The sequence below is a fragment of the Ursus americanus genome, chromosome 5 (genome assembly GCF_024610735.1).
Source record: "Ursus americanus isolate L20-20 chromosome 5, mUrsAme1.1.p, whole genome shotgun sequence".
NCBI lineage: Eukaryota > Metazoa > Chordata > Mammalia > Carnivora > Ursidae > Ursus > Ursus americanus.
In genome coordinates, this window is record NC_142131.1 from 16,704,526 (window position 1) to 16,718,622 (window position 14,097).

Consider the following 14,097-nt stretch of genomic DNA (forward strand, 5'->3'; position numbering starts at 1 on the left):
TTAGTCATGTTAAGTGCCATCTTTTCACTTTGGTTGTATTATTTAACCCAAAATTATTTTCAGATGATTTGCATGAACTACTTAAAGAGTCTCGGGAAGAAGTAAGATGCACATTTTATTGGCTATTGATGAAAAGTCTTTGATAATTCTGAGCAAAAGAAGATACGCCTTCCTCTTCTTTCTTCCTCCTCCACTTCCTCCTCCTCCTTTTCCTTCCTACAAAAGTAATAATAATGATGATGATGATTATAAATAATAAGCAATAGTAGTAGTTTCTCTTTTAAAGTAACTAAGATTCTACTTCCATTTAAAAAGTAGGCTATCTTCAATTGCATCTACCTTGGAAAATATTTTCCTTATCAAATAGTAATTTTGCCAAATAAATATTTCCACTCGATAAAGTTCAAATAGATTAAGAAGAAATTTCTAAACCAAATGTTCATTTTATTCAGATGTGTTTTGAGTGGAAATACAAATTTTGATCATTGTGGCAAAAGACTACCTTGCTGTGTGAGCACAACAATGGATTGATTTGCTGTTAAGAACCAGCCACATGGTCCCTGCAAGGTGTTCTGACGTGCCAGTGATGCCTAATCACTAGAAATTCAGCAGTTAGCATAAATTTGCCTGATTAGGAAGTAAACAAATATTTAATATAGCAAAAGCTTCAAAGGCATTCTCTGCTGATCCGTCCTGACAATGCTATATTTGTCAATGGCTAAAGACTGACAAAACTATTTTCTTTATGACAGTTTGACAATGGATTTTTTGCAATTTTAATTCTGAGCGACCTTCTGAATGGTGTAGTGCATATGCTAAATCATTAAGATGTCTAAAACACTTTGATCTTATGGGGAGACACCTGAATAGCATATCTGGTGTTGATAGTTTATGATCTGTCTTCATAAAAGAAAATACGAAGTATGTGGCTATATATTTACACATAAAATAGAGATTTAGGTTGAGATAGTGACTTTACAACTCAATTTTTCAATCGTGACATCTATACTGATTAGTGAATTCAAGAAGATTCACTTAGTTGTGATTAATTAAACTATCAGCATTTGTTGGTTCCATAATTTAATTCTTAGTAACTTTTTAAAAGTTTTCATGCATAATTATGATTTTTTAAATTGAAAAATAACATTAAAAAATCAACAAAGGATAAAAGGGTAGTAATTTGATTCATTTAGTATGATTGTCTGCCTCATGGAAAGAGAACTACTAGTAAAACAATCTCAGAATTGGCAAACTTTTAGTGTTTATCTATAAAAATACTTTTAATCCCTGTTATATATTCAAGGTGCATTCATTCTTTGGTAAAATCCCTGATTTTTAAGGATAGCATTATGATCCCAAATTCCAGAAAAGTTCTATATTGTATAAAGAGAGACCAGTGAGACTTTAAACTATTTTTTTTTCTAGATCAGGTGAGGCAGAACCAATTATTTGCCTTAAGCTGGAGGGACCCTGGAATGTCCCTTCCCAGAATCCTGTGAGGCTAGAAGTTACTTTCCCTTGACATCCATTTCCAGCTCAGAGAAGACCAAGGTCTGCCCCTAGAGCTGCCTGACATCAGATTGAATTCAGAGCTTGAGCCTACGAACTTGTAGGTGCATCTGGGTAGCAGAACCACAGTCATTTCAGCCCTAGTGGTCTGAGAATCTTCTCACATACTATTGAGCCTGATTTAAGAATTTAAGAATTCTTCCACATTACTCAGATAATCTAAAATATGTCTCCTCAACACTTTTTTAGTCAAAGGGTCCCAGAGCACATGTCATGGTGGACTCCATTCCTGAGCTGCTTAAGGAAATTTTTTAATATTGCTACCCGATGCAAATGGGAAATCTATATTGTCAGTTTACTGGAAGAAGAGCAGAAGTGTCTCAGCAGATAGAGGATCCAGAATTAGCCATTGAAGAATCAGGGTTACTTTTAACCCTCTAAGAGCTCAAATTCTCTCTCAAATAGATGGCACTGAGCCCCTTGGAAGTACCATTCTTGGATCCCCAGTCTACCCTTTGGAATGACCTTATATGTAGTGATAGTTCCAGGGAATGCAACCACAATTTCTCAACCATCTTTTGACAAACTCTCTGATGATCCCTGTGCATCTAAATGAAAATGAGGAGCCATTAGGATCTAAGATGGACATTTCAGAAGCTTTCTTAGATAGTCTGGAGAAAGTGAGGTTTTTACTCAGGACTTCTTTATTAACTTGTCAAAATGCTGAGCTGTATATTTCGGCTAAGATCCCCTGAAAATCCATCCTCTAGGGAGATGATAGCTCAGCTGCAAAGAAGACCAGAGGGAGCTGGGAAGGTCAATTAAAATGTATTAAAAAGCTATTTGATGCCAAACACTATGCTAGGTTATTCTCACAACTCCATCATGTATTCATTAAATAAAGGGAAAAAAAAAACCAAAGCACTTTATGACTATAGTAGTGATCATAACAAAAATACATTTGATTCTAAAGGAAATAAAACTAAATAACTCACAATTAAACTCTTAAAACCCTTCTTAACACGCTGGTAGATCAGGGATTTTATAAACTCATTTCATCTTCCTGCTGGCAGTTACTTTAGGTCATAAGTTGAGCTTGAGACTGCCTATGCAAATCCTTCCTGATCTCGCAGAAGTCCCTGTGGGGACTTGACTCTTTACAGAAATAAGGGTTACCTTGTTGAGCCTGGAGAAAAGCCAGTGGTATGTCAGGAGTTTGTGAAAATCCCAAGGGCAAAGATGTGAAGTCTCAGGTGGGGAACCTAGAGAGATGGGTTTAGTACGACTTTTAAAACTGAGCTGGTATCAGACAAAGTAGCAGGGTTGGAACAGGCCTCCTCTGACAGATTTTTTGATGGCAAACTCTATGTTATTTTAGAATAGGAATAGTGACTCACTAACCTGGCTGATATTACTCTATCCTTAATAGTAAACCTTCATGCTCAAAAGTTGCTCTATGTATACAGAAAAGGCAGTGCATAGCAAGTCAGATAGGGTCGGGAACTGGCAGAAGAGAGGGTGGGTCTCACGGTCCCCCTCACTTAAGAGTTTTCGATTCTGGATGGGTTGGCTATGCTAAGCTAGGAAACAAAGTCACCAGGGATCAGGACTTCCTCCCAACACTTTGTCCCAAGTGCTGTTGTGATTTAGTGCAGAGCATACTCTACTGCCATCTCAAGAGCAACGAGAGGCATTAGATTGTGATCTGTGAAACTGACCCATCTTTGTTGCTGAAATGGTAAGGGCTTCAAGTTCCTTTCCTCAAGATGTCAAGCTCAGTCTCTGAGCAGAAAAGGGATAATGTGACAGCTTTAGTTCTTACTGTCTTGATCTGGAATCTAGTAAGGGTTTATCTCAGTATAAAAGTATCCTCATCTGGCGCACCAGGAATTATTAAAAATTAATTTCATATTTTTTTCAGTTTTCTTCTGCTGTAAGATAGTAGACTATCAGACCATGTTTACTGAAGGGAGCATCAAAATCAAGGCAGAGTTAGCATGGAACAGTCCCTGCAAACACTGTGATCTAGGGAGTCTGCCATTTCTTCTGCTGTGGCTGAGTACATAATCACTCCCAATGGCACTGATCACATTTTAGATTTAGACCTCATTTACATAATACCTAAGCATGCAGAAAACATCCTAGAGGGCAAATAAACCTACATCAAGAGAGAACGAGAAGAAACACTGAAAATTATTCTTTTATTCATTTTACTTGTCTTTTTTTGGACCTAATTTGGAGTGCTCGCTAAGCCACCAAATAATTTTTCTCACAAGCCCTTTAAAATAGAACGCATCCAGCATACTCAAGTCTAATCCAGTTACTTTCGCTCATTTCTCATTTGTAAACTAGTCTGTGGATTCCATCTTCATGAGTACAATTCCTAGTGTTTTGGGGAGGTTCCTTGGGAGATGCTTCAACACGAGCATGTTATTTCAGAGCACTCACATCTACTAGGTTCTAGAAAATGTCATTCACTCAGCTTTTAACCATTCTTATTAATTAAGAAGCACAACGGCAATGCTTTGTCAATCATGGCTCCTTTTTAGAACGTCAGCCTACATTTTTCTTCCATGTTTCAAGAGTTTTCATCCATATCATTGTGTCACACTTTTGTGACCAAAAAAGAGTAAAAAATGTTTCTGAACTTAAGCCAACAAATAAAAAAATCTAGTAATTACCAGAGGTTCCCCAGCCTTCTTTTTTTCTTTTTTCTTTTTTCTTTTCTTTTCTTTCTTTCTTTTCTTTTTTTTTTTTTTTTTTTTGGTGCCAACTGGAGAAGGATGGAAGCTAGAGGAAAAAATATTTTAAGAGCAAATCCTTAGGCAAGTAGTGACAAAATCCTTGTCCTTGAAGCTTATATAAATAACTTTCTAGTGTTTTTTTAACCTTTTCTCTCCCCTCCTCAGTCCCCTCAGCAATGAGGCATGTCACTCCACTCGTTCACATCCATCTTTTTTTATTGATGTCCACTTTGGTGTCTGTACAGGTCATCAATTTTGCTGCCTCTTAGGCAGCCAGTGGGAATGTACAAGTTAAGTCACTGGACTTTGTGTGTAGAGCTTGAGGAGGAGGGAAAGGGAGGAAGTGTCAGCTTTCTTTAGCACTAACAGTCCCAATCAGATACTGGCACTGGGCCTCATAAATCTTGTGGCTGACCCAGGTGAACCCTGAGGCTCAGCGCTCACGGAAAACTGATCAGGCCTCTGCTTAGCTTAACAGGCCGTTCTCAGTGACAAGTGAAGGGTTCAACAAATGCACAAAACAGATATATATTAGTTGAAAAACTAATGGCTTTTAAAAGAATGTTTGACAATTGTTTAAGGCTGTCTGTAGATCCATTATACTGATAAACGACCGACATGGCGTATACCAATGTGGAGCTGGTTAGGAGGACACCAACTTAAAGTTTGTTTTTTTCTTTCTCTCCTTTTTTTCTTTCTCCTTTGGTCGTCTAGGTGTGGACTCCGTAAGCATCACATCCCCAGACCTGAGAAAATCTCTGTGCCGCATAAATTTAACCTTGCCGTCCAAGTGGAATTAAAAAGATTCTGAGACTGCCCTCAGTGACCTGCAATTGACCGCTTGAACTTCTAAGTTAGGGTCAGTTGGGGCCCAGAATAAGAGGTCAGAAGCTGGTCAGCTTTCTCTAGCCCTAACATGCTGAATGGGAAGACTTTATAGCTGTGATTTATGCAATTTGCCGAGACAGGTTAAGGAGACCTTAAAACACACTACAGGGCTCACTTGCACGGGGACACCCTCCTCTTGGAAAATAAATTCTGATTGTCCAGCGGGAAATCTCTTGGGGATACGCCTTGAAGTATTTTACCCTCTGTGTCTACAGATTCATTCCCACACTCGACCCCTGAACGTGACAGGGTTAGTGTTTCCAGATTTATTTAAACAATACAAACGCACCAAATGAGCACTTTCAAACCTGATTAATTGCGAAGGCAGAATACCCATTGGTAATGAATTATTTGAGGGAGCAGTAAACTCCTACAAAAGTTAACTCCTAAATCAGTTGCTTCAGAGGTCCAAACACAATAAAAGCTGCGATATTTAAACCTTTCCAAAGAAAAGATTTTGGGATTTGTGTTTGTCTTTGAAGCTTGGTTCTTGTGAACTGTATCAAGTCTTTTCTGGGATAATATAGATGAAAATTATACTGTTTTTATTAAAGAATAAATTTTTGAGCTCCTCCAGACAAGTTTCTGTTCCTAGTCTGTGCACAGTGGAGTCGGAAACAGATCAACACACAGGATTTCCACTTCTACAGAAATTTGCAATGTGTGACCTTCTTTGTTCGACTTCCGCATTGGTTAGCAAACCAACAATCTGGTTTTTGTGATGCGAGTCATGATAGAGCCATGAATGTCACTTTACTCAGCCGGAAAGCAAAGAATTGAACCCAGGTCTTTTACAGATGAAAAGCTACTTGGTGCTATAAACCTTTAAGCTACCTTTCTGCTTTTTCACAGGGCATTTAGTGCTTCTGGGTGCATATGCCTCTATAACTCAAATTGGCTCTGATTTAATAGATGCAATTCATGAGGTATTAGTCTGTAATGTGGTCTAATTTCATTTGGTAAATGAGAGAAAAAGGTAAAACTGTGAAAGAGCCTCACTTTGAAAAATGGCTAGTGTGCAACATTCAGCAGCTAATTTCTGTGAGAGTTTTAAAGACACATTTTCAACAAGCCATATGCATGCCCCAACCATGTATTTATGCGTGTGATTGGGATGACTCGCTGAGTTACCTATCAATTGGTCGGGTAGCTAATAGCCAACCAGGTTATGTGTATAATCTTATGTCAGGACAAGCTCAAAGGTTATAAATTAATAAATGCTGTGGAAAATTTCTCTGCACAAATATTTAGCTGATTGACCTCAAGACCTCTTTGTTTTTTCAAGGTCACACTGATTTTTCTTTCTTTCTCTTTGACACTACCCAATGAGGAATTTTCTTGAAAATCATACCTAGCTATTTAAGGCACATCTTTAACGGTCCTAGAAAAGCCTCTTGTATATTTTTTTTTTTGAAAAGATGTAAGATTCTATTGTGTGGGGACAGAGAGAAGGAAATGACCCACCATTTTGCACACCTTACTGTAATGTTTTGCTTCTGGTGGTAGAAAACCGATCCTTACCCGGGTTAGAGCTCTTGTAGATGTGAATGGGGCCTGTTAAGAGTTACTCAAGGAAAGTTAAGGAAAGGACAAGGAGCTTCGAACAGGGCCTCTCCCCTCAGATCAGACTGTCATAGCCTTTGTCTTCTCAGCAGCACAATTGACTTTTGCCAGTGGGTTCCCACACTTTAGTGTGGTTAAAATGTTGTTTTCCTGCTGCATTTAATCTGTTGTAAAAAGGGTATCTTCATTCTTGAACAATAAAAATTAAAGCTAATGTTCCCAGTTCACTGTAAATAGCTTTTTGGAAACTCAGTTAATTAAATCTTCCATTATGAAGTATTTTCTATTACTAGAAGAAATTAAAAGTAGACAGGGAGCACAGGGCAGCCATTAATGAGGTTACTGAAGATCCAAAGGGAGGCTGCATTATGAGATTGGCTCCAGAGAAAGTCTGTGGTTAAGCAAATCCCTAAAGGAATGAAGGTTCACAGTACCAATGATCACTATTGATCAATTAGTATTTTTGAAAGCTCTTGTAGCAGTCAATGGGCAGTTTTGTCTTTTGCCCCTGGTACTAACTGTTGATTGATTCATGGATGACCTTGTTAAAAATAAACAGATAAACACTGAAAACGTGTTAGTAAGTAATGAATTAGGAATTTGGTGTACTCTGTAGTATGGCCTTCTTAAGGGCCGTTCAGTCCTTCCCACTCTGCATGGACTAAACCTCTTCAACTTTTTGTGTTATTTCTTTAATCTATGCCAACTTAGTCTGTGGGATTTCCTCATCACTTGTGTTCAAAACCATTTCTATATTGACGAATATTTGGAAGAGTTGAGTCCTTTCCAATTGCTTTTCCTGCCAACTCTGCTGGGGTTTTCTCTCTTTGGGTTAAAATTAAAATATAAAAATATGGTCTTGTTTTCTTATCATCACCAATAATTTTTGCAATCTTAAGAACATTAACTTTAGGTATTATGGCCAAATTCCAATTCAAACAACATGCAATTTGTTTTTTTTCCAGAATGCAAGCAATATAAATTTACTGAGAAAAAATGGTTGTCTTCTTAGTCTGCTGTGAGGCATTACTGGCAATAAATAATTGGCCATTGTGTTCCAGACTTGAGACACAGCAAGTTGCTTGCTCCTATGCTTGGCAGTTGGCTTTCTTCAACAGCTGCGGGTCACCAACAGGGGCTGTGAGGATTGCTTCCCTTGCTTCCTTAAGGATAAGTTCACCCCTTGTGTATTTCTCAGCACTGCAGTTCTAGGATCTTATATTTAATTTATCTCGAAGAGACTGCCTAACAAAGGAGAAAGTGCTTAAACTGATAGGAGGCTAATTTTCCTGAAAAACCAATTAAGTAATTGCAATGGAAATATTTTTATTAATTTAACAATTCAGTATTTCAAAGGTCCACAATCACAAAGATGATATCCTCACACTTTCTTTATGTAGCCTAGATAATAAGTCGATACACTTTTCATCTTTATTCTTACTGAATAATAAGAACCAATACATTAAGGCTTCACTATGCTTGCTAAGTGTTTTTTTTTTTTTTTTTTTTTTTTTTACCTATATTAACTCTTAATCCTCATAACAACACTATTAGATAGGTACTGCTAGTATCTTCAATGAACAGATAAAAGAAACCGAGGCACAGAAATAGTGAGGCTTAAGGTCAATCAGTAATTGGTAATAGTGTTTCAACTCAGGAAATCTGCCTTTGGAACCTGTGCTTATGAATATGCTATACTACATCATATGATTAATCCACATAGAGACAAAGTCAAACTGGGCTGGCTGCAGGCAAAATCACACAAACTACTTGACACCTTTAGGATCCTTTCCCAGTACCCTTCCCTTGTATTCAGGAGCAGTCTTTTCTCCATCTATTTACTTCTCTGCCACCATTCACACCTTAGCTAGCAAGAAAGAATGTAGCATTTATCCTTTATCCGTTGACTAAATCCATTACACTGTGATGCCTTCTTTAAGAAATTTATATTCGTTCATTCATTCACTCCACAAATACTTATTGAGACTTTATTGTGTCCACAAGCCATTTTTCTTCCTTCTCCCCTCTCCTATTTCCTTCCTTCCTTCCTTCCTTCCTTCCTTCCTTCCTTCCTTCCTTCCTTCCACCCATCCATCCATCCATCTCTGTCCATCTCTGTCTCCCTTTCTGTCTCTTTATCTCTCTTCTTTCCTTCCACTGTCCCTAACTCTCTTTCCTTTCTCTTAAATAAGTCCAAGGGTGCCTGGGTGCCTCAGTCAGTTGAGTGTCCAACTCTTGATTTCCACTCAGATCATGATCTTGGGGTCCTGGGATGGAGCCCCACATCAGGCTCCATGCTCAGCGGGGAGTCTACTGAAGGATTCTCTCCCCCTTTCCCTCTGCCTCTCCCCTGCTCACATAAGTTCTCTTTCTCTCTCTCTCAAATAAATATATCATTAAAAAAAAAAGAAGAAGTTCAGACCTCAGGAAACAAATGGAGGAGATGCAAGGTCTTCTCCTTACTTTTGAAATTCTTCTAAAGTCCAGACTGGACTCAAGGTAAACCCTCTTTAACCATTTTGGAAAGAGGGAGAACACAGGGTCAGGAAGTCACTCATTCCACAAGGACCAGATAGTGCTAATCCCCTGGAGAAGCTTAAAAAAATACACACAGATCTATCTGAAGCCTTTACTAAGTCTTCTTGGTTTTAGAGGCTTAGATTCATAGACTTGGCAGACAAGCATTTCATTCAAAGTATACCAAGTACAATGATTTCCCAGTATGAACTGGAAGAGCACTTGCTCTAACTTCTTGAGGGAATGACGGGGCATTTTTGTTAGTGTGATATCGTATTCTAGAGTTTTGCTTTTAGCTATGTATTTTACATGCACAATTTCAAATGAAAAGTTAATTGAAACGATCATATTTTACCAAACTTTTATGGCAGTTATCCAAAGCATGAATCACTTCATTTGAAATAATCGCAGGTTTGCAACAAAATCTGTGCTTTTAATGAGCCTGGTCTAAACCATGGGCTTAACGCAGAACCAATTGAGTTAAACTTCATGCTTTTTCTGATCCTGTTGTAAATGTTTTTTATAGTTCTAATGCTTAAGAGACTTTTGTCAAACTTTTTGGTGACAAGTAGATCAAAAAACCCACAGTTATTTGGCTCTATCCTTCTCCAGAGCTGGCAGAGAATAGGAATTGCAGAATGCAACCGGCAGAGCCAAACACACACAGAGACAATGTAATAACATTTCAAAAGGACAATTCCATTGGGTTCTTTGTTGAAAGCATTATTTTGTCTGCTTTCAGTGATTTACTGGTTTTCTTTTTCTAGATTTTATTCCAGAGCTTAGAAAATATCAGATTTAGAAATAAGAAGAAAAAAATACAGTGCTTTATACCTTTCATAGACCATAAAACACATACAGGAAAAGACAAAAATAATAAAGAACTTAAATTGAAATTTGTTGAAATGCTACATTTTTGTGACTGTATTTTGTATTTAACTTAACTTAGGCATATATACCCATACTTACACCAGTAATGCCCTAAGTTTCTTCAATAACACGGAGAAAAAGCAGAAATATATTGTAAATTTAAAAGAGGTTGCAAAAAAAAAAAAGAAGGAAAAGGAAAAGTGGACTTAAAATGACCAAGAAAAACACGTACATGAAAAGATGTACCGTATTCTTAGCTTTTAAGGAAATTCAGATTAGAACCACAGTGAGATAATACGTAATACATCTACTAGAATGGCTTAAATAAAAATCTTGACAATACCAAGTGTTGACATGACTGAAGCAAATGGAACTCTCACATATTGCTGGTGGGAATGCAAAATGGTACATCCATTCTGGAAAACAGGTTTGGCAGTTCTTATACATATACCTACCATATGAATTAGCAATATCACTCCTGATTTTTATCTATAGGAATTAAACCTTATATTGATATTGTGTCCATAGTTGAATGTTGATAGCAGTTCTGAGCATTACTGTTGCAAACTGGAAAAAAAAAATCCCAAAGCCTTCCAATGCGTGAGTGTACAAAACTGTGGTATACCCATGCTTCTGAAAGAATACTGACCAATCAAAAGGAACAAACTACGGATGCATGCCACAACCTAGATGAGTTTCACAAATGATGTTAGGCTGAGTGAAAGAAGCCAGGCTTAAGAGGTTACATAATAGATGAGTCGATTTATATGATGTTTGAGAAAAGACAAATACAGTCGTGGAGAACAGCAGAGGTTGCCAGTGTTGTGGTGGAGTAAGGATGTCATTTTTGGGGGATGATGCAACTGTTTTGTATCCTGATGGTGAGGGTCCATATATATGTTAAAATACATAGAATCATGCAACAAATAAGAAATGATAAGTCTGAAGTACTTAGGTTCAAATCTGGCCCCAGGTTTTCTAATGGGAAAAAGGAAATTTATTCAGTTACACAATTTACAAGATCCCTAATGGAAACAAAAACCAGTGGGAACCCTGAGGAAGTTCAGCCCCTCCTCATGTTAGTACCAGATGGGACTTCACAAAGGAACCATGTGTTAATCACAGGATAAGGGCCTATATGAACAATGATGAGTTTCACTGAAATGTTTTGTTTTGGGTTCCTCAATATAGGCTGATAAAATCATACCAAATGACAGCTGAGGAAAATTAATTTGAGGTGTGTCAACTCCATGTAATCTAAAAAAAAAAAAATCTTATTTTGCTCAATCCAGAGGTAGATTTTAACTATCCTTTAAAACTGGCAACTTATGTCATTTCTGTGAAGCGTCCTTCATCTGTGGTGGAGTTATGTGTGACATTTGTCTTGTACCACAGCATCCTGTGTCCAACTTTAAAGAAAAACCGTGACGTTTTTTGTGATTATTCATTTACTTGCCAGTTGCTCTCATTCTACTGGATTTTTGGAAAATGGGAAATTTTTTTAATCTTTGTATTTTATCAGACTGTCTGGTATATACTTGAGGTTCTCCTAATATTTGTTGACTGACTCAGATACAGCTGGCAGTGGTAGTAGTGGAAAGGGTAGTGCTGAGGCTGGAGAGGAAGGGTACTCACCGAGCAGCTTTCCCTCTGAGGACTAATTTGAGAAGACTCAACACACAACTGTGAGGAAGAGATTGCACATGAGGCTGTTGACTGGGAACAGCCGGATTTTTAAGGCTGTATGGACATAAGTATTCCGTAATGTTTTAGAAGTAAAAACAAAAGAGTTAGGAGTCATTAAGATGTCCACACCTTCTAGTTTGAGTCTTAAATTAATTTGCCCATTTTGCTCTTTTTTGGGAAGCAATTTACACTGGATGAACTGCTACGAAATTTCTCTGTGACTTTGGGAAAGTCATTTAACATCGCTAGGCGTCAAAATGCTTATCAAAGAAATGAAAGGGATTTCGTATTCACACAAAACCAATATTTTGTTCTTCCCTGACATCTTAATAGTTTAATGAAAGCCATATTTTACAGGCTTAATATGTACAATCTGACTTCCTTCTCTGACTTAATTGATGGGCTGCTCAATAATTTCCCTACCTCACTGGTTTTTTCTCATCAGCTTGCTGCAATATTTAAAATTCCCACCAGGATCTGCTTGGGTTCAGGATTACCTCTATAAGGCTCCTTTTAAAATGCAAACAAATTATCCAGAGGATAGACACATAAACTCATTAATACATATTCAATATGGATTAGTGATCTTTAAAACTTAAATCCTATCAGGTCACCACCTTACTTAAAATCTTTTAGTGGCTTCCCTATGGGCTTAGGATAAAGACAAACTGCTTATTATGGCCTTTGAGCCCTAGCGCATTCAATTCCCACCTTCTGCCCCACCTGTCCAGACTCACCCCCACAATACTCCTCCAGCTCTCAGGCTCCAACCAGTCCACCTTCCTTCAGTCCCCTGCCACCATCCTCCTTCTGCCTGCCACTTGCCGTTCCCCTAGGCACTTTTCTCTAGCTAGCCTAGTTAATGCCTATTTATCTTTCACTTGCCACTTAATTGCTTTTTTTCTCAGCACAGCGTGCTTGACCTTCATAACTAAGTCACATTTTCCCATTCCGGACTTCTGTATCATCCTGCACCTCTGCTGGACTCTTCCTCACAGGGCTTCTCCCGTGATGGTCAGATTACTATCTGTCTTCCTCACTAGATCATAAACTCCCTGAGGACAGGGATTATGTCTGCTTTTTGCTCACTGTTAGAGCCTTACTGCCTATGTGAGGCCCATTATGTATTATGGCTTTCATAAGTGTTTGTTGAATGAATGAATGAATGAATGAATGAATGAATGAATGAATAAAGAATTAAATGAATGAGTAAATAAATATATCATCAATCTAGTCAACTCTGAGTCTTAACAAAGCACAGAACTCTGTGGAATGGGATTTAATACAGATTAAAAGCCAAAGCTTCCCAGGGGTCTATTAGGATGCTCACTCCTCCTGAAGCCTGTTTTTTTTCCCCCTCACTTCTTCCCCTATTCCTCTCCTTGTTCACTCTCTTTCAGTCACAGTAGCTCCCTGTGGTTCCTCAAACACATCCAGCATACTCTGACTTTAGGGCCTTTGGACATTGGCCTTTTCTTCCTTTGAAGCTCTCCTTCATACTTCCACAGGGCTGACTTCTTTACTTAGAAGCTGCCTTCTCAATGAGGCCCATCTTGGCCTCTCTATTTGAAAGTACAGTCCTCCCCTTATACTCCCCCAGCTCTATAATCCTCATCCTCTTTACCGTGCTTTACTTATCTTTTTTCCATAGCCATATTATCTGCTGACATCCTATATATATGCATTTATTATATTTATTATTTCTTTTCTGTTTCCCTTCTTAGATATAAGCTGCACTGGGCCACACATCTCTCTTTGGTTCATTGATAGAACTCCACTACCCAGCTGGAGCACTGCCTGATGACATGTGGTAAGTGCTCAATAAATATTTGTTGAACGGATAAAGGGAGGAAGGTGGGCAGAAACAATGTCTAGGTGAGGTATGGGATGAAGAATATCAGGCAATTGGAAGTCACTAGATTCTCAATGGAGGGCAACAGGAGGGAGACAGGGTTTCCTAAGACAAAGCTATCCACCCCTCCGCTATGCATTAGGCTTGGCCCTGCTTTTAAGTTAATGAACATTAATGGGGAAAGATTCTAATTTACTCCAAAATAATTTATATACTAGATAGGCTTATGGGCATGGCCATGCTTCTGACAAATGTAAGATTTCTGCCTTTGAGTTCTGCTATGTAAACATGGCAGATGGTTATATAAACATAGTACTTAAGAACTGTATTTGGCAAAGGAGTAAGAAATAGTCTTACAAGGACATTCTGCACTTTGTGTTACAAGAACTAGAGAATTGTATAGACACAAATTCTCTTCCTTCAAATCTGTAAAAAAGTATCTATTACCATGTTCACCCAAGTCCACCA

At 38.1% G+C, this 14,097-nt stretch overlaps 1 long non-coding RNA gene across 2 annotated transcripts in view; it reads left to right on the forward strand.

The window, feature by feature from the left end:
• LOC123791475 (uncharacterized) overlaps window positions 1-14,097 on the forward strand; it is a 379,739-nt gene that overhangs the window by 197,455 nt on the left and 168,187 nt on the right. For both annotated transcript variants that reach the window (XR_015724396.1, XR_015724397.1), the window contains one exon: window positions 13,502-13,587. This is a non-coding gene — a long non-coding RNA (uncharacterized LOC123791475). The remainder of the gene's footprint in view (window positions 1-13,501; window positions 13,588-14,097) is intronic.